The sequence below is a fragment of the Macaca mulatta genome, chromosome 4 (assembly GCF_049350105.2).
Source record: "Macaca mulatta isolate MMU2019108-1 chromosome 4, T2T-MMU8v2.0, whole genome shotgun sequence".
NCBI lineage: Eukaryota > Metazoa > Chordata > Mammalia > Primates > Cercopithecidae > Macaca > Macaca mulatta.
This window is the reverse complement of record NC_133409.1, coordinates 73,769,475-73,794,904: the sequence shown is the minus strand read 5'-3', so window position 1 is coordinate 73,794,904 and position 25,430 is coordinate 73,769,475. Positions and strand designations below refer to the sequence as shown.

General features: G+C 46.3%; 1 protein-coding gene across 5 annotated transcripts in view; it reads right to left on the bottom strand.

Annotated features, from left to right (window-relative positions):
- Window positions 1-459: 459 nt before the first annotated feature.
- Window positions 460-25,430, bottom strand: part of SCAF8 (SR-related CTD associated factor 8) — a 227,423-nt gene continuing 202,452 nt past the window's right edge. For 2 of the 5 annotated variants that reach the window (XR_013416254.1, XR_013416258.1), the window contains 2 exons: window positions 17,724-17,814; window positions 460-979 (listed from right to left, as the gene is read on the bottom strand). The gene's annotated coding sequence lies outside the window, so the exon portion shown is untranslated. Of the gene's footprint in view, window positions 980-8,520; window positions 8,627-17,723; window positions 17,815-25,430 lie in introns of those variants that run through there. The other 3 variants (XR_013416255.1, XR_013416260.1, XR_013416257.1) reach the window with 2 other exon arrangements.

Genomic DNA, 25,430 nt, shown 5'->3' with positions numbered 1-25,430 from the left:
AACCCTCACTAAGATAGTTGCACTTAACCGTTAATCTGAAAAGCATCACCCGACCCAATGGGAACCTGCAGAGAGTGTGACCTGCTACCCACAGTATCAGGTATTACCCTCAGCCACCAAGATAATCTTGGTTCAGGACACTGAGCCATCATTATACCTGAAATATATGCTATGGAATGACTTTTGGACTCTGAACACAATTATAACATTCACCAAGTCTGCCAAGTTTACCACAAGAAAAACATGTAGTTTAAATATTAAACAACTCAGGCCACACACAGTGGCTCATGCCTGCAATCCCAGCACTTTGGGAGACCAAGGGAGGCAGATCACCTGAGGTCAGGAGTTCAAGACCAGACTGACAAACACAGTGAAACCCCATCTCTACTAAAAATATAAAACTTAGTCAGGCGTGGTGGCTAACACCTGTAATCCCAGCTACTCAGGAGGCTGAGGCAGGAGAATCACTTGAACCTGGGAGGCAGAGGTTGCAGTGAGCCGAGATGGTGCCATTGCACTCCAGCCTGGGCGAAAAGAGCCAAACTCTGTCTCAAAAAAAAAAAAAGAAAAAAAATTAAACAGCTCAATTTCTTGGACAATACCCTCCTAAAGTATACCAAGAAATTCATTTGCAATCTGTAACCATTCGTTTCACAAACAAGAGTGTGTTCCCACTAAGGGGTCTTGAAGGTTATTCACCCCAGTAACGGTATGGTCCCCGTGGAAGCACCTTGAAGAACTGGATGGCTGCATTCCAGCCACAGAGCCATAAAGTTTAAAGTCCAGGAAGTGAGTTGATATCTTCATTTTAGTGTGCTGTTTTCAAATTCCCAGGTCAGCATTTGCTAGTGAGTTTTAAAGGAGAATTCAAGAAGATCTGGAAGAAGCTCCAGGCTTGCTGTCTCTTGACTGTTTCAGAGTCATTCTGCTCCCAAGTGTCCAACATCTCCAGTCATCCTCAGTGTCCCCATGCTGCCATCTGTGAATAAGCGCATTGATTCGTGGTAGGTAAATGCCAAGCACTCAATCCAGGAAATTGTCATCTGAATGATTTACACACATGCCCTGAGCCCCATCGGGCACTAAAGAGATGGATGCTTTGAGCAAATCTTGCATGCATTAACATTAATTTAAAATAATCCGAGTTGGCAGTCAAAAGCATACTTTTCAATAAGTAGCCAACTTTTCTTCTGTTAAATCTTTAGGAGACTATATTACCAACTTCTGGGAAATTGTATTTGCAAGAAGCTGAGCTTGAGTAGGTTTAAGAATTTAGCAGTGTTAAGCTGCCACAAACGTGTAAAGTCCACGTGTACATGTGTGATCAGCACATCGGACTGTGTCAGAGCTTCTGTGGCCCCCACAGCTGTCTCCGTTCAAACACAGCCACCAAGAGGGCTCAGGCCGCTCTCATGATGGTGCCGTCCTGAGAGGGGGACTGAGGAGCGTGGCAGGGACAGAGGACAGGTTCAAAGTCTATGCAGAAGGAACCTGGACTGTGTGCTCTTGGAGATCGGAATCCAGTCAGGCGAGCAGATGGCTTGAGTGAGAGTGTCAAGTAACAGTGGGTGGCCAGGTGCCAAAAGATTGGACAGAGCTGTGAGGAAGGAGAGAACAACGTGATGGCGTGAACAGGGAAGGCGGGGCAGAGGTGAGCTAGGCTTACCTTGAGCCAGGCAGAGGCCCAGGACCTGGAGAGGACAGGTGGGGTGTTGAAGGGAGCAAAGGCTGGAACAGAAGTCGTGATGGGATGTGGAGTTCCCTGAAGGTCAGCTGGGACTGCCTGTTCTCTACTGGAAAGCCCAGAGATCAGAGGTCTCAGAAGAAGGAAGGAAAAGAAGCCAGTGTTTTATAGGGATGAGCACAGAGGCTGCACTCTGTAGGAAGGAGGAGCGCCAGCCTGGCAGTGGACAAAGCCTTCAGGATGCTGCTGACCTCTGGGTCCCTGGGCTCACTGATGGGTGTGTCCTCCCAGCTCTGCTCAAGGTCACCCACTGGGATATGGGAAGAAGATATCAGAATTTTGATTTGGGCCAGGTGCGGTGGCTCGTGCCTCTAATCCCAGCACTTTGGGAGGCCGAGGTAGGCAGACCACTTGAGGTCAGGAGTTCGAGACCAGCCTGGCTAACATGGTAAAACCCTGTCTCTACTAAAAATACAAAAATTAGCCAGGTGTGGTGGCATGTGCCTGTGGTCCCAGCTACTCGGGAGGCTGAGGCAGAAGAATCACTTGAGTCTGGGAGGCGGAGGTTGCAGTGAGCCAAGATTGCGCCACTGTACTCCAGCCTGGACAGCAGAGAGAGGCTCCTTCTCAAAAAAAAAAAAAAAAAAAAAAAGAATTTTGATTTGTTTTTACTTTTAAAAATCTCAACTTTTTGAGTTTTTATTTTACATATTTATTAGGTGGATGTAAAAGTGATTGCTGTTTTCGCCATTCCTTTATTGGTAAAAACGGCAATTACTCTTGGAGCAACCTAATAAATGAACACATTAGTTTAACAGAAAGAGTATATGAGACTGGGCACGGTGGCTCATGCCTGTCATCCCAGCACGTTGTGGGGCCGAGGTGGGCAGATCACTTGAAGTCTGGAGTTTGAGACCAGCCTGGCCAACATGGTGAAACCCCGTCTCTACTAAAAATACAAACGAACAAATAAAAAAATTACCTGGGCGTGGTGGTGTGTGCTTGTAGTCCCAGCTACTCAGGAGGCTGAGGCTGGAGAATTGCTTGAACCCAGGAGGCAGAGGTTGCAGTGAGCTGAGATCATGCCACTGCACTCCAGCCTGGGCAATAGAACTAGATTCCGTCTCAAAAAAAAAGAGTATATAATGTGTAAACAATCAAAAATTGGGAGAGTGGAATATGTCTCAAATAAACACACTTTAAAACCTGGGGGAGCACATGCAAACATATTTAGTTAATGCGCATGAACAGAAGAGTTTGGGGGAAAATACTCTGCTTGTAGGGGCCTGAACTAACAATGCTGGCCAGTGAAGGGGTGACAGCTACAAGAGGAAAAAGAAACTCCATGAGCTCGGGGGTGCAGAAAATGGAAGGAAGCGTGGGATGAACCCCATCTCTCCGGCGCTTCATCTGGGAAATCAGGAGGGATATCTCTACCCCTGTCAGAGATAAGGATGGCGGGAGTTGATCCCACAAGACAGGTCGGAGACCCCCAGGACCGACGGCCCCTGTGGAAAGTCCTCCAAACCAGAAGGGAAAGTGTCAGAGAGGTGAAAGAAAAATGGGAAATTCAGCGTCCCAGACGTCGAGGGAAAAGAGACCTTCCAGGGGACAGGGTGGGCAGCAGGATGAAGGAGCTCAGATGGAATGACCCCGAGAAATGCCTCTTGGAATTCCATGACAAAGTCACTGAAGACTTTTCATAAATGGCTTCAGAAGAGGGGACAGTGTGGAGGCTGGACTGCAGGGGGTTAAGAAGGGAACGAGTGGAGAAGAAATGAAGGCACCAGGTCGTGTTTAGTTTTCAACTATTAAAATGTCAGTGTCAAAATCAGAACTGTAGGGGTGGGAGGGTATAATGTGAAGCTTTTTCCTTCATCTGGGACCCCAGAGTATTTCCTCATTACTATTTTAACAGTGGTAAGTGGTAGCTGTGGCTAGGGCAGTGGGACGCGGTGTGGGAAATGGTGAGGCCATAAAGTGCCCCGTCCTGTCCCAGAACCCTCCAGGCGGCTCAGGTTTGGTCTGTGAGTTTGTGTGTAGTAGAGAATATAAGAGAGCTCGGGCCGGGCACAGTGGCTTACGCCCATAATCCCAGCATTTTGGGAGGCCGAGGCAGGTGGATCACGAGGTCAGGAGTTCAAGACCAGCCTGGCCAACATGATGAAACCCCGTCTCTACCAAAAATATAAAAAATTAGCCGTGTGTGGTGGCATGCATCTGTAATCCTACCTACTAGGGAGGCTGAGGCAGGAGAATTGCTCGAACCCAGGAGGCGGAGGTTGCAGTGAGCCGAGATCAAGCCACTGTACTCCAGCCTGGGCGACAGGGTGAGACTTAATCTAAAAAAAAATAAAAAAAAAAATAAGAAGAGCTATAATTTTATAAAGGCAGAAGGGATATTTAATTCTCAAATCCATACATGATTAGAGGTCTGAAAACTTTTCCCAAATATCACATCCTATTTGATACTTTAATGTCAGAAGATCTGACTAGAAATAAGTGGTAGGAAGAAGTGTTAATTATTTGACGTCAGTATCAGACTCTCATCCACAAGCGGTTGGACATCTGGTCCCTCTGAGGTGAGATGTCTGCAGAGGTGACAGAGGTTTTTGACTCTTCCGATGGGTCTCTGGAAACCTGGGAGACACCACTGCAGTATTTTGGCTTTTCCCAGGTACGAAATTGTTTCCTATCCATTTGACAAGTGTGAAAATAGGTTCAAAGCCACATGTGAGAATTAATTACTGCTTATAAAATTCTTTGAGAGCTACAGATGAAAGGAGTGATTTAAGTGCAGAATATTATCATCTGCTAACGATAGAGTGCATTGAACTAACCAGTTTCTCCCAGAGAATAACCTATATCCTAGGGATAAAATCAGGAATTGTTTGGTTGGGTGTTTTTTGTCGTTTCTTTTTTTTTTCAGATAGGGTCTCGCTCTGTTGCCTAGATTGGAATGCAGTGGCATGATCACGGCTCGCTGTAGTTTCTGCGTCTTGGAATTATAAGATCCTCCTGCCTCAGCTTTCCAAGCAGCTGGGACTACAGGTACGTGCCACCATGTTTGGCTAATTTTTGTATTCTTTGTAGAGACAAGTTCCCACTATGATGCCCAGGCTGGTCTCAAACTCCTGAGCTCGAGAGACCTGCCCATCTCAGCCTCCTAAAGTGCTGGGATTACAGGTGCGAACCACTGTGCTCTGCCAAAAGTCAGTAATTTTGGAAGCTGCATTACATATTTTAGGTGAAAAGCAATAATTACTGATGATTATTCAGTAGCTGTTCTTTCCATTTCTAGAACTATCTTAATAGTTCACATCCTTGGACACCTATGGGCCTCATAGACTCACAGCCTCTCAGGGTTGGAAAGGTCCTGGTGCTTTGCTCCTTAAACTCCCTTCATGAGTCTTCCTCCGCAGCTGCCCAGGCACGTGTGATACCTCTAGCAGAGGTCTCATTACCGCCCATTCCCCTTTAACTCTGTCTAAATCAGCTTTAAAATTCTCATTTACCCTCTTCTGCATCTCTGCAAGCACAGGCATATTTTAGGCTACCGCTGTCCTAAATCTCCTCTCATATCCATCCCTGGTCATTCACGCCTCTTTTCCCAGATTTTTTGCACATCCTTTAAAAATCTTATTCCACTGGCAAGCCTCCAGATTTTCTGCAATTTTTTTTTCCACTGAGTGCTAGACTGACGAGATCCTCTTTTGATCAATGGAATCTGATGTTATAGTATCATTATTGACTCAGGTAAATCATGAACTGCTAGTACCAGTGAGTGCAGCTGGTAAGAATAAAGTAATGATGGGGCCGAGTGTCATGGCTCAGGTCTGTAATCCCAGTACTTTGCGAGGCCGGGGCTGGTGGATCACCTGAGGTCAGGAGTTTGAGACTAGACTGGCCGACATGGCAAAACCCCATCTCTACTAAAAATACAAAAATTAGCCAGGCATGGTAGCGGGCACCTATAGTCCCAGCTACTCGGGAGGCTGAGGCAGGAGAATCACTTGTACCCAGGAGGGGGAGGTTGCAGTGAGACAAGATTGCGACATTGCACTCCAGCCTGGGCGACAGAGTGAGACCCTGTATCAAAAAAAAAAAAGGAATGATGGGGTCCAGGCTGCTTGTCCAGACCTTGGCTCTCTCCTGCCAGATGGTCCAACAGACTTGCCTGTGCCTTGGGTTATGAGGAGAGGGACATAGTGTGGTTGGCTCAGCATAATCACAACATGGACCCCTGGAAAAACAGGAGCACCCACCAAAGGGACACCTGAGGCTGGAGCTCTGTCAGGGAGAAAAGGTGATGACAAGGAAATATAGGAGAGCTGGGCGTGGTGGTTCATGCCTGTAATCCTAAGGCAGAGGCAGGAGGATCACTTCAGCCCAGGAGTTCAAGACCAGCCTGGGCAACATAGCGAGACCCCATCTCTAAAAAAAAAATAAAAAAATAGCCAGGCATGGTGGCTCATGCCTGTAGTCTCAGCCACTTGGGAAGCTGAGGCTGCAATGAGCGACTGCACTCCAGCTTGGGTGACAGAGCAAGACCCTGTCTCAACAATAACAAAAGAAGAAAGGTGCCATAAGAAAGAGGGCTTCACAGAAATATGTCTCGCCAGAGGGAGAAGAGGGAGAGTAAAGTGCAAAGATGAAGGAGAGAGGCCAGCATGGCCGCTCACGCCTGTAATCCCAGCACTTTGGGAGGCTGAGGCAGGTGGATCACCTGAGGTCAGGAGTTTGAAATCAGCCTGACCAACATGGAGAAACCCCATCTCCACTAAAAATACAAAATTAGCTGGGCATGGTGGCGCATGCCCGTAATCCCAGCTACTCGGGAGGCTGAGGCAGGAGAATCGTTTGAACCCGGGAGGCGGAGCTTGCAGTGAGCCATTGCACTCCAGTCTGGGTGACAAGAGCAAAACTACATTTCAAAAAAAACAAAAACAAAAACAAAAAACAAAACAAAACAAAAAAACGAAGGAGAGAATGTCCTCTGGGAATTACTCAAGGCAGCTCTTTCCCATCCTTTTTTTTGTTTTTTGAGACCAGTTCTTGTTCTGTCACCCACCCAGGCTGGAGTGCAGTGGTGTAACCATGGCTCACTGCTGCCTCAACCTCCCCAGGCTCAAGTGATCCTCCCATCTCAACCTCCCAAGCAGCTAGGACTACAGGCATGCACTACCACACCCAGCTAATTTTTGTATGTTTTGTATAGACGGGTTTTGCCATGCTGCCTAGGCTGGTCTTTAATTCCTGGGCTCAAGTGATCCTCCCACCTCTACGTCCCAACGTGCTGGGATAACAGGCATGAGCCACTGCTCCCAGCACTCCTCCCATCCTTGATCTCTCCATGTGGATCCTCAATGTGCTTTGAGGAGAGCCTCAATGTGCTCTGCAAACCCTTAAGTCTGTGAGTGCATGTGTGGCTATGGAGTAGGGGTTGCAGGCGAGTTTGCACGCCTCAGGGCAGGAAGGGGCTGGAACTTACCTACTTATTCTCCCTGGGCTCAGGTGCTCAGGTGAGGGAGAAAGCCAGGGCTGGCTGCTCTGGGGTTTGTACCTAATACTAAGGGATCTACCCCAGGTGCACACTCACAAAATCTCATTCAGAGTTCAAAGAGGTAACAAAAGGAATGTGTGTGTGTACTGCATGCGCGCCCACAGTGTGAGTTTGGCACACATGAAGACACACACCCATACGTTTACTCTCTCAAATTTTACAGTGCAAATTAGGAGGCTGGTTCTAATAACATGGCAATAAAACATCAAGGGTTTGTACTATAGTCTCTCACCAGGCATGGGAAAATGGTTTATCTTGGATCCCGAGTCAGACACTAATATAATGAGAAAGTAATAGATGGAGGAACCATCCAGAAACAGTTCCAGGGCCACAGAATTTTTCTTCTTATCCACAACAAAGTCTCACGAATGCAAGACCACAGGCACAGGCTGGAACACTGCACAGAAGTGGAGTTTTCCTGAAGGGAGAGATTCACATGGAAGCCTCAGTTCACAGAGGTCTCACCTGGAATTTCTCTGTGGAGGTTTGTACAGGAAGCAGCTGAGCGGCGCTCTTGAAATGAGAGAACGTCACAGAAATACTCCAAAACTATGACTCTCATCTCACCAGAAGACAACCAGTCCTTTTTCATGCATTTGACAAGACCATTTTCATATCAGTCAGGTATTTAACTTTGATGTTCATAGAAAAATTCAGTACTTTTACCAATAGCAAGTAGTTTTGGTTTCGGGGTTGTTTTTGGTATAGTTTGGGGTTTTGCTGTGTTGTCCAGACTGGTCTCAAACTCTTGACTTCACACGATCCTCTAACCTTGGCCTCCCAAAGTGCTGTGATCACAGGCGGGAGCCACCACATCTATCCTAACAAGAAGTGTTTTCGTGGGGTTTTTTTGTTTGTTTTTTTAAGACAGAATCTTGCTCTGTTGCCCACCGCCGGAGTGCAGGGGCGCTATCATAGCTCACTCCAACCTCGATCTCCTGGGCTCAAGTGATCCTCTCACCCTCAGCCTCCAAGTAGCTGGGACCACAGGCACGCACCGTCACGCCCAGCTAATTTTTCTTATTTTTAGCAGAGACAAGGTCTTGCTTTGTTGCCTAGGCTGGTCTTGAACTCCTGAGCTCAAGCAGTCCTCCTGCGATGGCCTCCCAAAGTGTTGTGATTACAGGCATGAGTCATAGTGCCCGGTCTAACAGGATGTTTGAAAAGAGCTTTTTCAAAAATAGAAATACACGCAAATTGTTACCCCCCCTCCAAATTAATGAAAAGGAGGCACCCTTTTCAACTTACCTCAAAAATCAAACTGTTTCGAGGCTGGGTACGGTGGCTAACGCCTGTAATCCCAACACTTTGGGAGGCCGAGGTGGGTGGATCACCTGAGTCCAGGAGTTTGAGACCAGTCTGGCCAGCATGGTGAAACCCTGTCCGTATTAAAAATACAAAAATTAGCCAGGCGTGGTGGCGGGTGCCTGTAATCCCAGCTACTCAGGTGACTGAGGCAAGAGAAGAGCTTGAACCTGGGAGGCAGAGATTGCAGTGAGCTGAGATCACACCACTGCACTCCAGCCTGGGAAACAGCGAGACTCCATCTCAAAAAAAAAAAAAAAACTGTTTTGAGGGAAATCGTTGTTGTTGTTGTTTCTTTTTTATTAAAAAATTTGTTTTGAATAATTTGGTACATTCTCACAAGAATTCATTGGATGTGTTGTGAGCAAAATGGCTTAAGAAACAGTTATGTTTCACGTTGATAGGATGTCACATCAAGCCACACATACGATATGTCTGAACTAATGGTCCTCTTCTCTGTGCTCCCGTGTCACATGACCTGCCTGTGACAATGCCACTTACATTGTCATTAGAGTTCCTGTGCGTAGCTACATGCCCCACCTCCAGCTTCCATCTCACTGAAAAGGTCTTGAAGGAGAAGACCAGACTTCCTCCTCCTTGATTCCCCTAGAACCTGGGCCAGTGCCTTGAAGAGAAGAGGTGTTCCAGGAATATCTGGGGAGGGTGTGGGAAATATGGTTGGACATGGGTAGGTTGGAGCCAGGTTACATAGGGCTTTAGAACCTGGACTTGACCCATCCTGGGTCAGAAGGAGCCACTTAAGGTTTTTGAGCAGAGGGTGATATGAAAACTAATTGTGGGCTGGGCGCGGTGGCACATGCCTGTAATCTCCGCACTTTGGGAGGCTGAAATGGGTGGATCACGAGGTCAGGAGTTTGAGACCAGCCTGGCCAATATGGTGAAACCCCATCTCTATTAAAAGGTACAAAAATTAGCCGGGCGTGGTGGCGCAAGGCTATAGTCGCAGCTCCTCGGGAGGCTGAGGCGGGAGAATCACTTAAACCCAGGAGGTGGAGGTTGCAGTGAGTCGAGATCACACCACTGCACTCCAGCCTGGGTGACAGAGTGAGACTTCGTCTCAAAAATAAAATAAAACAAATTGTGTTGAAGTCCAGAAATGAGGCACTGGAGTGGGAGCCCAGAGCAGAAGCTATTGCCAGAGGTCACAAGGACAGAGACTAGAGGCAAATCTAAAGGATTTTCAAAGAAAAGCAGAACTTGGTGTCCCTTTCCAGGGGAAGAAGCATATGGAAGTGTCAAAGTTGGCTCTAGAGGTTGGATGGCTGAAAGAGGTGCCCTCCTCACAGAGACTAGGGCGAGGATTTGGGGCAGGGCAGAAGGTGGGGGAAATAAGTTCATTGTGGTTCATGTTCAGTGTGAATCGATCCCCCAGGGCACAATGTCCAGGCAGTAATTATAATTCAGAAGAGGAGTCAGGGCTGAAGATTGAAATCAGCAAGTCACCCTTGCTTGCAGTGACTTCTCTGAAAAGACAAAACGCTTCACCAGAAGAATAGGGGAGAGCTCTTAGGTATGTCTCCAAAATCTGCTTGCTAGGGTGGGATGAGTCACCCAGAAGGACCTGCCCAGGTGCTAAGGAAACTGGGAAGGGCTAGGTCAGGTGAGCCTGAGGGAACAGTTTCCTGATGGGGGGTGGAGGAGGAGGCAGCAGGATGTCCACAGTGACAACTTTGGAAGGAAGGAAAAGGAGAAGAAGGACCAAGGAAAGACAAGGCGGTGTTTTTAAAGGAAGTCATTCATTCATGGATGGTAGACAAGACTGCAGCAGAGCAGTTGGGGCAGATGCCAAACCACAGAGCACAGATGAAGAAGAAAGAAAATGTGAAAGAGCAGGAAGCAGTGGCTGGAGGTGACACTTCTGAGGAGGCGGTTTGCAAGCTACAGGAAGCAGTGGCTGGAGGTGACACTTCTGAGGAGGTGGTTTGGAAGCTACAGGAAGCAGTGGGATAAAGGAGGGGGTGATCTTCATCCTGAGCATGCTCACCAAACACACTCATGCCCATTGCACACCCTGAGATGTGCACCCAGCTCTCTTCTCCAGAGGGAGGTCCACATGGCACACATCTGAATGGCCCAGACTTCTGGACATGTGGTCCTCTGTGCCCAAAGCCCCTGGGGTACCTGGGGAAACACGCTGGCTGCCTTATGAGCGTGTGAAAGAAGTCTGGATGCCAGGCCTGAGCACTGAGCATTTCTTGGCCCACGTGCTGCTCATGGCGATTGTGTACAGAGAGCAGACTGGGCTGCAGGACCAGCAGGTGCACACAGAGGCCACCTCAAAGGGACATGGCAGCAGTACTGTGAGTCCCTCATTCTCCCTATGAGTGAATGCAGCTTTGGGCAGCATGACTGAGTCTACCCAAATTTAAGCATATCTGTGGAGACTGCTGGGGAGCCAGTCATGGAACACAGACTCTGACATCTCCTGAGTTGGAAGAGATTCAGGCTCAGAAGCTCCATCCTCAGCACCTCCTTCACACTCTGGAGGAAGCTGAGGGAATCCTCTCCCACCGCTATCTTCAGGTGGCATGGATATTACAGAGGAGTAGGAAGGGGACTCCCTGAAGGAACCTGTTCTATAGCTTTGGAAGTCTTCAAATGGCCTACAAGCTTAGAGGCATCTGGAATCAAAGCAGTAGTGACACCTTCCTGCCCTGGTGATTCTATTTAATGAAGAATAACTATAAAGAGAGCAAGATGGCCAAATAGAACCCTCTAGCTGTCATCCCTCCCTGTCCCCTCCAATCCCACCCCCCAAGAACACCAAATTGAACAATTATCCACAGAAGACAGCACCTTCATAAGAACCAAAAAATAAGGTGAGTAATCACAGTACCTGGTTTTAACATCATATAAAGGAAGAGGCACTGAAGAGGGTGGGAAAGACAGCCTTGAATTGCTTACATGACCCCTTCCCTTTCCCCTAGGAGCTCAGCATGATGCAGAGAATCTGTGTCCTTGGAAGAGGGAGAGGGAAGTGATTATGGAGCTTTGCATTGCAACTCAGTGCTGCCCTGATACAGTGGAAAGAAACAAAGGGCAGAATTAGGCTGGTGCCCATGGAGGGAGCATTTAGACCAGTCCTAGCTGGAGAAGTGTTCGTCTCGGTAGTCAGAACCGGAGTTCCAGCAAGCCCTGCCACTGCAGGCTCAAGTGCTCCAGGGTACTAAATAAACTTGAAAGACAGTTTAGGCCACAAGGACTGCAATTCATGGGCAAGTCCTGGTACTGGGCCGACGTTGGAGCCAGCAGGCTTAGTGTGCATGCAACCCGGTGAAACACTAGCTGAGGTGCTCAAGGCCTGTCCCCCAACCCCAGGCAGCACAGCTCACAGTTCCAAGGGGAGAGGAAAGAGTAAAGAGGACTCTATCTTGCAACTTGGATACCAGCTTAGCCACAGTAAAATAAAGCACTAAAGTCCTGAAGCCCCCATTCGAGGCCATAGCTCCTGGGTGACATTTCTAGACCCCCCCTGGGCCAGAAGGGAACCCACTGCCCTGAAGCAAAAGACAGTCCAAGAAGAATTCACCACCGGCCATCTAAAAAGCTCTTGGGCCTTGAATAAATATCAGGTCGCCACAGGCCTTGGGTGAGACCCAGTACTGTGCTGGCTTCAGGTGTGACCCAGCACACTCTCAGCAGTGATGGCCATGGAAGTGCTTGTGTCACCCCTCCCCCAAATCTAGACAGCTCAGCATGGACAGAGTGATTCCATTTGTTTGGTGGAAAGTAAGAGAAGGGTACAAGAGACTCTGCCTGGTAATCCAGGGAATTCTCTTGGATCTTATCCAAGATCACCAAGGCAACAGGTCTGCAAAAGTTATACTGTCACTGGGCTTGGGTTGCTTTGTACTGCACATATGACTGCAATGACCAAAGACTTAGATCACAACCCTCAATTCCCTTTGAATATTCGGAAAGCCTTCTCAAGAAAGACGGGTACAATGAAGTCCAAATTGTGAAGATTAGAATAAATACCTAAATCTTTAATATCTAGACATCAACAAACATCCACAAGTATCAAGACCATCCAGAAAAACATGACCTCACCAAATAAACTAAATAAGACACCAGTGACTAATTCCAGAATGATAGCGATATATGACCTTTTAGACAGAGAATTCAAAATAGCTGTTTTGAGGAAACAGCAAAATCCAAGATAACACAGAGAAGGAATTCGGAATCCTGTCAGATAAGTTTAACAAAAAGATTGAAATAATTACAAAGAATCAAGCAGGAATTCTGGACCTAGAAAATTCAATTGATAAACTGAAGAATGCATCAGTCTCTGGACAGCAGAACTGATCAAACAGAAGAAAGAATTAGTGAGCTTCAAAACAGGCTATTTGAAAATACACAGAGGAGTCAAAAGAAAAAAGAATAAACAATAATGAAGCACACCTACAGGGGTTAGAAAATAGCCTCAAATAGGCAAATCAAAGAGTTATTGGCCTTAAAGAGGAGGTAGAGGAAATAGAGAGACTGGGATAGAAAGTTTACTTAGCAGGGTGTGGTGGCTCACGCCTGTAATCCCAAGACTTTGGGAGGACGAGGTAGGTAGATCATCTGAGGTCAGGAGTTCAAGACCAGCCTGACCAACACGGTGAAACCTCATCTCTACAAAAATTAGCCAGGCATGATGGCGTGTGCTGTAATCCCAGCTACTCAGGAGGCTGAGGTGGAAGAATCTCTTGAACCCGGGAGGCGGAGGTTGCAGTGAGCCAAGATCGTGCCATTGCACTCCAGCCTGAGTGCCCAAGTGACAGAGCGAGACTCCATCTCAAAAAAAAAAATAATAATAAAAAAAAAAAAGGAAAGTGGGGCCGGGTGCGGTGGCTCACGCCTGTAATCCCAGCACTTTGGGAGGCTGAGGCGGCAGGATCACCTGAGGTCAGAAGTTCAAGAACAGCCTGACCAACATAGAGAAACCCCATCTCTACTAAAAATACAAAATTAGCCAGGTGTGGTGGCGCACACCTGTAATCCCAGCTACTCGGGAGGCTGAGGCAGGAGAATCACTTGAACCCAGGAGGCAGAGGTCGTGGTGAGCCGAGATTGCACCATTGCACTCCAGACTGGGCAACAAGAGTGAAACTCTGTCCCGAAAAAAAAAAAAAAAGAAAAAAGAAAGAGAAAAAGAAAGTTTATTCAAAGAGATAATAACAGAGAACTGTCCAAACCCGGAGAAAGATATCAATATTCAAGTGCAAGATTATAGAACACCAAGCAGATTTAACCCAAAAAAGACTACCTGAAGACACTTAATAATCAAACTCCTAAAGGTCAAAGATAAAGCAAAGATCCTAAAAACAGCAAAAACAAACAAACAAAACAAACAAACAAAAAAGAACTATAAGGGAGCTCTGACACGTCTGGCAGCAGATTTCTTAGTGGAAACCTTATGAGCCAGGAGAGAGTGGCATGACATATTTAAAGTACTGAAGGAGAAAACTTTTATCCTAGAATATTATATCCAGTGAAAATATTTTTTTTTAATTTTTCTATTATTATTATTATTATTTTTTTGAGACAGGGTCTCACTCTATTGTAAAGACTGGAGTGCAGTGGCACGATCTCAGCTCACTGCAACCTACACCTCCCAGGCTCAAGTGATTCTCCTGCCTCAGCTTCCCGAGTAGCTGTGATTACAGGCTTGTGCCTCTACTACCCGGCTAATTTTTGTATTTTTAGTAGAGACAGGGTTCACCATGTTGGCCAGGCTGGTCTTGAACTCCTGACCTCAAATGACCCACCTGTCTCGGCCTCCCAAAGTGTTGGGATTACAGGTGTGAGCCACTGTGCCCGGCCAAAAATATCTTTCAAACATGAAGGAGAAATAAAGACTTTGCCAAACAAAAGCAGACAGATTTTGTCAATGCCAGATCTGTCCTGCAAAAAATGCTAAGGTGAGTTCTTCAATCTAAAGGGGGTGTTAACAAGCAATAAGAAATCATCTGAAGTTACAAAACTCACTGGTAACAGTAAGTACACAGACAAATACAGAATATAATAACACGATTATAGCTGTGATATGTAAATTTTTCATATCTTGAAAAGGAAGACTAAAAGATGAACCTATCAAAAATAACAACTACAACAACTTTTTAAGACACAGACAGTACAATAAGATATAAATAGAAACAACAAAAAGTTGGCTGGGCATGATGGCTCATGCCTGTTATCCCAGCACTTCGGGAGGCCAAGGCGGGCAGATCACTTGAGGTCAGGAGTTTGAGACCAGCCTGGCCAACATGGTGAAACCCTATCTCTACTAATAAAATACGAAAATTAGTGGGGTGTGGTGGCATGAACCCGTAATCCCAGCTACTTGGGAGGCTGAGGCACAAGAATTGCTTGAACCCAGAAGGGGGAGGTTGCAGCAAGCCCAGATCATGCCACTGCACTCCAGCCTGGGTCATAGAGCAAGACTCAGTCTCCAAAAAAAAAAAAAAGTTGGGGAGAAAAAGTGTAGAGTTTTTATTACTCTTCTCTTTACTTCCTTGTTTTTGCAATCAGAGTTAAGTTGTCATGAGTCTAAAATAATGTGTTATAAGATGTTATCTGCAATCCCCTTGGTAACCTCAAATCAAAAATCCTACAATAGGTATGCAAAGCAAGAAATTAAAATATGCTTCCAGAGAAAAACACTTTCAAGAAAATAAATAAATAAATAAGAGACAGGTTTGGGTGGCTGAGGTAGGCAGATCAACTTAAGGCCAGGAGTTCAAGACCAGGCTAGCTAACATGGTGAAACCCTGTCTCTACTAAAAATACAAAAAATTAGCCACGTGTGGTGGCACACGCCAGCTACTCAGGAGCCTGACACACAAGAATTGCTTGAGCCTAGGCACTGGAGGTTGCAGTGAGCCGAGATTGCACCACTGCACTCCAGCCTGGGAGACAGAGCAAGACAGGAAGGAAGGAAGGAAGAAAGAGAAGATCCCAACACAACCAGAAACAAATGACAAAATGGTAGTACTAAGTCCCTATTTATCAACAATATTCAATGTAAATGGATGAAACTCTCCAATCAAAAAAAAGAAAAAAGAAAAAAGAAAGAAAAAGAAATAAAAACAAAAAGAGAGTAGAATGTTGCTTACCAGAGGCTGGGAGTGGGGAAGGGGAAGGTGGAAGGATTTGGGGATGGTTAATGGGTACAAAAATAGAGTTGGATACAATGAATAAGATCTAGTATTTGATAGCACAATAGGGAGATTACAGTCAGCAACAGCTTGTACATTTTAGAATAACTGAGGATTACAATTGGAATATTCGTACCACGAAATGATGAATGTTTGAGGTGGTACTCCATTTACCCTGATGTGATCATTATTGTATGCCTCTACCAAAATATCTCATGTGCCTTGTAAACATCTACACCTACTACGTACGCATTTAAATTTAAAATATTTTAAATTAAAAAAATAAGCGTAGAAACCCTTAAGATGTCACAAAATAGTACAGTTGCATTCAACTTCCTTCAGCAAAACTGTCTAAAAGTTCGAGAAGATGTCCATGAGAACAATCAGTGTTGCAATTTGCATGGCTCTGATCTTCAAGGAAAAAATGCACAGTTGCATTCAACTTAATCTTCAGTATGATGAGCACTAATGAGACAATAGTTACATAGCCTTTTCCTCGCACTGGCCCTAGAGCTCCATACACATCACTCAACAGGCATGGAACCCAACATTAGAGGTATTTTCCTTACCTCCATTTTATAGATGAGGAAAGCAAGCTAGGAAGAGATAGAGTCCAAGAGCTGATGGTCAGTAAGTCGTAGAGTCAGGGTTTGAACCTTGCCCCAAGGATGAGGAAGTCCCTGACCTAGAAGGGTGCCCAGTGCAGTGAAAGGGAGGAGAAAGCAAAAATGTCATGTCGCCATGGTGAGTGTGGGGACCAGGTGTGTTCAGGCACTCTGGGTACAGGGAGGTGTGCAGCCCGGGGCAATGAGTCCCAGAAAGGCTGCCTGGAGGGGCTGACACATGAGCTGGGTGCTGCGTGGTAGACCGGGGATGGAGGGGCTGGTGGTTGTGTCAGACAGAAAGGACAGCAAGAGCAAAGACATAGAGGGGCCCAACAGAGGATGAGTCCAAGGATGACGAAGGGGCGTCAAGCAACGCGGCTGAGGGGACTGTGGGGTTGGAGCCTGGGCTAGGACACCAGATTTTTTCCCTGAGGGAGACGGAGGCCCATTCAGAGGATTCCCAGGGAGTGACATGGTTGGACATGAGTTTTATTTTAGGTGGAAGATGGTGAAACTGGAGAAGGGAAAGGAGACCTCAAACAAGGTCAACGCAATGGGCAAAGATGAGCAATGGGCAATAAGTAAGTTAGAAGGCGGTTTCTTTATTTTTTTATTTTTTATTTTGAGATGGAGTCTCACTTTGTCACCCACGCTGGAGTGCAGTGGCGCTATCTCGGTTCACTGCAACCTCCGCCTCCCGGGGTCAAGCAATTCTCCTGCCTCAGCCTCCCGAGTAGCTGGAATTACAGGTGCCCACCACCACACCCAGCTAATTTTGTATTTTTAGTAAAGACGGGATTTTGCCATGGTGAACAGACTGGTCTTGAAAACCGTGACCTCAGGTGATCCACCCGCCTCGGCCTCCCAAAGTGCTGGGATTACAAGCATGAGCCATCACGCCCAGCCTAGAAGGCAGTTTCTTATAGTGAACTTATTTTCTCTCTATACAAGCAATGATGTGAGAGCCCCTGCATTGTACATTGTGCAGAGTCCACAAGCAATGATGTGAGAGCCCCTGCATTGTACAGAAGCTGTGAACATTCATTTTGAAAACAACAGAGGGAAGGGAGTCCCTTTTGAAATTTTTTTGAGGGAGCTTAGCCTTTCAAGTTAAACCACTTATTATCTAATTTTCTTTTCCACAGAATCTCTGCGGGGGCAACACCGAGAAGGAGCAGATGAGCAGCTTCCACGTCATGAAGCTGGTGCTGGAAAACTGCACTGTGAACCTCACCACACCAAGCATCTCACTTCTCGCATCTGAGAAAACCTCGGCTTTAACGCCAAGGTAGCTAGAGGAGCCCAACGCAGGTGAGACGTTCCCCATCTCCCTGTTAACCTCAGGACAGCCTGCCCATTAGGAACTTCCAAAGACACGGGTACAAATGGAACTCACCACTGACCTGCTTAAACTTAACCCAGATAGCTGAAGACGAAAGACTTCATATTCTGCTAGAAGCTTCAAAGCTCCATTATCTTCCGAGTCATTCTGTCCTAGAAGAAAACAACAAATAGGCTCATTAAATTACCCACAGGTGAGGGATCAATCTGCAACATTAAATGAAAAGTTCCCATTGCATGGATAAGACGAGGTGCAATTCAGAGCAAACTACCATGATACTTCACGCAAAACCTTGTTTTTTGAGATTTTATGTACACAAGTAACAGCTAACCTGACTCTCCACTGGCTCTAAGGCTGGCTCAAGCATCATCTAATCTTTCTATATGATAGTAGCAAGAAATGATTATAGAGAAAATGTTGTAGGCATTGCATTTGATTAGACTCTGCAACTGAGATGTGTTCATTGAAATACTATCTCCTCATTTGTTAATACATTCCAGTGAATGTAAAACAAAGGACTCCAAGGTTCAAATCTGGGGTCATAGAACTTTGGAGATGAATGGGATACTCCTCCTCAAAGATGAAGAAATGAGATCCAGGGAGGCTGTCCCACCCGCAATCTAGCAGCCAGTTAATGACCAAGTCAGAAGTTCATCAACCAGGGCTCTGTCTGCTACATCAGACTTAACTTAGGGTCACAATTTTGAAATAACGGCTCTTATGAAGGCTTTTGATTCAGAAAATATTCCAAATTTCATGCTGGATTTACACTTTTTATTATTTTTTATTTTTATTTTTTTGAGACGGAGTCTCACCTTATTGCCCAGGCTGGAGTGCAATGGCACAGTCTCAGCTCACTGCAACCTCTGCCTCCTGGGTTCAAGCGATTCTCCTGCCTCAGCCTCCCAAGTAGCTTGAATTACAGGTGCCCGTCACCACACCCAGCTAATTTTTTTTTTGTATTTTTAGTAGAGATGGGGTTTCACCATGTTGGCTAGGCTGGTCTCAAACTCCTGACCTCAAGTGATGTGCCCGCCTTGGCTTCCCAAAGTGCTCAGATTACAGGCGTGAGCCTCTGCGCCTGGCCTAAACTTACTTTGTAATCTTTCTAGATGTGGAAGTAATTTACATTTTTGCAACAAAATGCTAATAATCAGCTCAAGTCACACTTTTTCATGTAGAAACGAGTCCCACCAGGGGGTCACAAAAAGGACTCTGCCCCGTGACCGCTCACATTTTCAGACAATGCCTGACCTGTATGTGCTGAGTTTCAGGAAGAAATTGCTGTCCCTGAAGGGCAATTTGCCTCCAGGATCCATAGCATCTTGGAAAACCTTAGCATGCCTAAGCAGGTTGGGAACTGAGGCTAATAGAGTTCAACCTCTCATTACACTTAAAAAAAATGCAGGGGAGTCAAGTGGTCAATCCAAGAAAGAGCTAGGTGTAGAAATCCAGAAAGAGGCCGGGCGCGGTGGCTCAAGCCTGTAATCCCAGCACTTTGGGAGGCCGAGACAGGCGGATCATGAGGTCAGGAGATCGAGACCATCCTGGCTAACACGGTGAAACCCCGTCTCTACTAAAAAATACAAAAAACTAGCCGGGCGAGGTGGCGGGCGCCTGTAGTCCCAGCTACTCGGGAGGCTGAGGCAGGAGAATGGCCCGAACCCGGGAGGCGGAGCTTGCAGTGAGCTGAGATCCGGCCACTGCACCCCAGCCTGGGCGACAGAGCAAGACTCTGTCTCAAAAAAAAAAAAAAAAAAAAAAAAAAAAAAAAAGAAATCCAGAAAGAAATGCAGGTTCATTGAGCAGCTATTAACGCTGGGCTCTGTGCCTGCTGCTACAGGTGAATGATCTCATTCTTCTCACAACTGCCCCCCGAATGCACATGGGCACTTCTCCATTTTACATATGGGGGCACGAAGACCCAGAGAGGCCGAGTTCTTTGGTTCAGTTAATATTTATCTGCACATCTCCTACATGCCAAGCACCAAGGTAGGTGCTGAGTATATAAAGGAGAAACAGACAAACTGTCTGTCCTCAGTGAGCTCACAATCTAACAGGGAGGAGAGAAGCAGATTCAGGCATTTTAATCCAAACTCAGTTTTCTTTTCTTTTTTTCTTTTTTTTTTGAGCAAATTCTTCTAGATCTTGAATCAGAACTAGAACTACGTTGTTCAAAGTGCAGCTTTTAACGTATTAAAAGGTCATGAGATTCATTTAGTGGGTCTTGATTATCATTAAAAATATATATATATGTACGTATGTATTTTTTGTTGTTGTTGTTGTTTGAGACAGAGTCTGCTCTGTTGGCCAGGCCACACCACGCCCGGCTAATTTTTGTGTGTTTAGTAGAAATGGGGTTTCACCATGTTGGCCAGGCTGGTCTCAAACTCCTGACCTCAAGTGATTCGCCCACCTTGGCCTCCCAAAGTGCTGGGATTACAGGCGTGAGACACCGCGCCCGGCCTGATTAGCATTAAAAATATATAAATGAACAAACAAAGCAGAACAGAATAGCATAGACTAGAAAATAGTGTGTATATAGTAAAGGTAAGGAAACTCACAAAGGCATATGTCTATGTATCTCTATCAATCACATAAACCTCTGTGTGTACTGGTTTGCGATGTAAACTATATTTCCTTTTCTAGGCCATGGTGGAAAAAAGTGTGAAAGCTCTTGAGTTATAGAATAAAGTGACCAGTGCTTTATTAGAGGCTCATACAAAATGGTGAGGGCCAAGAGGAGCAAGTGTCTGCCTAGGGACTAACTCCTGACCTCAAGTGATGTGCCCGCCTTGGCCTCCCAAAGTGCTCAGATTACAGGCGTGAGCCACTGTGCCTGGAGTGAACTGGTACAATTTTGGTTTGTCACCAAGAGAAGTCTTTTAAAGGTGAGATGCCCAAATCGAATGCCCAGAGATAGGAAGAGCTGGAGAAGGAGTGTTAGGCAGTTCTAGGGATGAGAGAGGAAAACAGAGTCAGGGCTCCTTTCTCTTATAGCCTGGGACAGGGGATGGGCACCTGTCAGGCCATGACACCAGTTCTGTATTTGCATGAGAGCCCCAGACTCAAGAAGATGGACCCCCAATTCTAGCCCTAATTGCTAGAACTGTGGGAGCTGATGGAAGTCTACAAACACTGGTTAGCTCTGGACGGAACTTCCTACCATCCCACTGCCAAAAGAGTACAGGAGAGCATCAGAGTCCAGAAGGCCAGGAGGTTAAGGAGTCAGACTCAGGACCCTTAAAACTTTTTTTTTTTTTTTGAGACAGAGTCTCTCTCTGTTGCCCAGGCTGGAGTGGCGTGATCTCGGCTCACTGCAACCTCCACCTCCCAGACTCAAGCAATTCTCCTGCCTCAGCCTCCTGAGTAGCTGGGATTACAGGCATCTGCCACCGCACCTGGCTAATTTTTGTAGTTTTTTAGTAGAGACGGGGTTTCACCATCTTGGCCAGGCTGGTCTTGAACTCCTGACCTTGTGGTCCACCCGCCGCGGCCTCCCAAAACGCTGGGATTACAGGCATGAGCCACCGCACCCGGCACCTTCATACTATCTTAATCCCCAGAACGGAGGCTCCTTTGGGATGGCAGTTTACTGTGATCTCCCTTATCAGGATATAGTTATTAAATTTTCTGTTACTTTAATAAAACTTCCTTCAGACATCTTCTGGGTACCATGTTGGTAAGTTGAAGATTCAGGGCAATCCACTAGACTGTCACGTGGACATATTATCTCAGGTTTCTGAGTACGGATATGAGGCAAGAGAAAAAAGGTCCACCCACAGAGTAACCTGTGGCACTCATTCATACTGTAAGGCTCTCTGACGTGCAGTATGCAATGACGTGGCCATGAGAGGCAGCTCAGGGGCAGTCATATTTTGGTGTCTTGGTTATTGAATATTTATCTGTTAACAAGCAGTAATATGAGACGACATCAAGATAAATTATCTTATCTACGATTTCATCCATATTTTCCCCATACAGGATTATGATGATGACAAGAACTGGATACTATACAAAATAATCAACCCCAGAAACATATAGAAAAGTAACAACCAGATATTTATGTTTTATGTTTCTTCACCCATCATATGTGTCAGACAGTACAAATATCAGGGACTTTAACAAGTTCTCCTTCACTGTAGGTTATGGCTAAGGAGAGAACACAAGTGTATGTTGAAATAGACAGAATAATTAGGCCGGGCGCGGTGGCTCACACCTGTAATCCCAGCACTTTGGGAGGCCGAGGAGGGCAGATCACAAGGTCAAGAGATGGAGATCATCCTGACCAACATGGTGAAACCCCGTCTCTACTAAAATACAAAAAATTAGCCGGGCATGGTGGTGTGTGCCTGTAGCCCCAGCTACTCAGGAGGCTGAGGCAGGGGAATTGCTTGAACCTAGGAGGCAGAGGTTTCAGTGAGCCGAGATCATGCCACTGCACTCCAGCCTGGGCAACAGAGCAAGAATGGAGTGGAGTAGTTCAATAATGGCTCACTGCAGCCTCTATCTCCTGGGTTCCAGTGATCCTCCTACCTCAGCCTCCAGAGTAGTTGGGACTACAAGGCATGTGCCACCATGCCTGGCTATTTTGTGTAATTTTTTGTAGAGACGGGGTTTTGCCATGTTTCCCGGGCTGGCCTGAAACTCCTGGGCTCAGGCGACCCACCTACCTTGGCCTCCCGAAGTGTTAGGGTTACATGTGTGAGCCACGGCACCTGGCCAGGGCATGATCTTTTATTTTATTTAGAAACAAATATAATAGTTCATGTGAAACTGCTTCATGAACCAAAAGGTATCCTGTAAGTATTCACCATTTTCATTATTATCAATGCTAATAAATTATTTTCAAGTAAAATACTAAAAGTAACACACCTGTAACCCTAGCATTTTGGGAGGCCGAGGTCAGAGGATTGCTTGAGTCCAGGAGTTTGAGACCAACCTGGGCAACACAGCAAGACTCCATCTCTATTATTTTTACAAAAAAATAAAAAATTAAAATAAAAAGTAAATGAAATTGTATTCAATGTTTCCTGATTATGTGGTTTTGCACACATCTAAATTCCAAACCAAGGGCTCAGGTTTAACTAACACGTTCAAGGATTAACATTCATGATAAGGCAGAGAGTTTAATCACAATTGTTCTTCATAACAGAAGGGTAAGTGGACTCTGGTTACTAAGTAGTCCTATTGTCTTCATCTGATGGATGAAATAAGAGGAGCAGAGAAGCTAATGAAATGCCCAGGGGCACACAGTAGCAGAACCAGAGCAGAAAATCAGATACCCTGGCCACTAGAGCCCCTGCTTTTTCTTCTAATCTCGTTCACAGTTTGGGTTGTTGGTTTGCTTTTTCTTACAAAGTCAGAAGCTGGGCCGGGCGTGGTGGCTCACGCCTGTAACCCTAGCACTTTGGGAGGCCGAGGCGGGTGTATCACCTGAGGCCAGGAGGTCGAGACCAGCCTAGCCAACACAGTGAAACCCCATCTCTACAAAAATTAGGCATGGTGGCAGGCACCTATAATCCCAGCTACTCAGGAGTCTGAGGCAGGAGAATCGCTTGAACCCGGGATGCGGAGGTTGTACTGAGCTGAGATCGTGCCACTGCACTCCAGCCTGGGAGAGACAGCCAGACTCCATCTCAAATAAATAAACACATAAATAAATAAATAAATAAATAAATAAATAAAATAGGCCCTGTGCGGTGGCTCACACCTGTAATCCCAGCACTTCGGGAGGCCAAGGCAGGCCGGATCACCTGAGGTCGGGAGTTTGAGACCAGCCTGACCAACATGGAGAAATCCGGTCTCTACTAAAAATACAAAATTAGCCGGACGTGGTGGCGCATACCTCTAATCACAGCTACTCAGGAGGCTGAGGCCGCAGAATCGCTTGAACTCAGGAGGCAGAGGTTGCGGTGAGCCGAGATCGCTCCATTGCACTCCAGCCTGGGCAACAAGAGCGAAACTCTGTCTCAAAAATAAATAAATAAATAAACAAAAATAAAAAGTTTCATATCCAAAATGCACAAGTTTTTCAGCTTTGGTTCTTACATTTAGGTTTTAATGACGTTCAGAGCAACTCAAAATGTCCTTTTCCAGCAGGATTAGTCAAGATAAACCCCAGGTAAATTCTACCAAATGGCAAAGCAGAGCCAGCAGTGCCATTCACTGCAGAATACCTGAGTCTGGGCTCCCGGCCAGCACCGGCGAAGGCCCCTACTGTACCTTCTGGCTTCACTCCAGAGGCAAGAAAAGAAAGCACGCCACAGAGCACACAAGCCAGGGTTATGCGATCCCAGCTCTCCAGAGTCTAACTTCACTCCTTCTGTAGCTGAATTTAAAACGTTGCCCTTTTCTGTTTATTTGCACAGAGGGCCGTTTAACATAGGAGCACAAAGAGTGGGGGAACACTACAGCCATGTGGACTAGAATGATTTCCAATCACAATAAACACTCCCAAAGAGGGAGGAAGATGGTACGCAATATATTTCCTCTCTAACATTCTTCAAAATAAATGCACAGCCTTGGAGGAGGCAACCTGACATGTTTCCACTAGACGAATGTGTGGGGAGAAAAACAGATCTTTGTACACTACCTGCACTGTGCCCAGGCCCCATTCCAGACCACAGTTTGGCAACTGGATCCCAAGGGGCTGAGTATCTGGAGATTGTCTACAATGCAGTTCGTCTGGGCTGCTCCGAAATCAACAAGGCTTCATTCCTTTCCGTTAGCTCTCAGCAGAGTAATATCCAGGAGGGTGCTGTGCTCTGACACATTGTGCAGAGCCTTCTGCATCCTCCAGGCTGAGTCTCGGGCTGCTGAGAACTGCTGTGATGGTTCGGAAACCCCAGTCACAGTGGGCCACAGCCAAGAGCCAGCCAAACCTAAATTCTGGGCTGTCACATTTTGGAGCTGTTCCCCCTGAAGCATGTGAGCAAAATCCACAAAAATTTTGAAGCAACATATGATTGTTGTGAAAGAATATCAGGGATCCTATTTTCTTCATCCACTTCTGTGAATCCATTCCTTCTAATGGCCGAGTCCACATGTCATTCTGCATTATTCACTTTGAACAAGACACAGAAACACCAAGCATCGTGGCATGGGGCACACTACATACTAGGAAGCCTTAAAACATCACCACCAACAAAAACGCTTGATTCGGCCACTGTTATCAGAAGAGGGTAGAAGACACCAGGTACAGTGGCTCATGCCTGTAATCCCAGCACTTTGAGGCCAAGGCAGGCAGATCACCTGAGGTCAGGAGTTCAAGACCAGCCTGGTCAACATGGCGAAACTCCATTTCTACTAAAAAATTAGTCATGGCGCATGCCTGTAGTCCCATGTATTCAGGAGGTTGAGACACCAGAATTGCTTGAACCTGGAAGTCAGAGGTTGCTGTCAGCTAGGAGCGCATCACTTTACTACAACCTGGGCAACAGAGCGAGAGTTCGTCCTTTATGGCCAGGCACGGTGGCTCAAGCCTGTAATCCCAGCACTTTGGGAGGCCAAGGCGGGCGGATCACCTGAGGTCAGGAGTTCAAGACCAGCCTGGCCAACATGGTAAAAACCCGTCTCTACTAAAAATACAAAAATTAGCCAGGAGTGGTGGTGGGCTCCTATAATCCCAGCTACTTGGGAGGCTGAGGCAGAAGAATTGCTAGAACCCGGGAGATGGAGGTTACAGTGAGCCAAGATCATACCACTGCACTCTAGTGTGGAAGACAGAGTAAGACTCCACCTTTTTTTTTTTTAAGTCTTTTAGAAG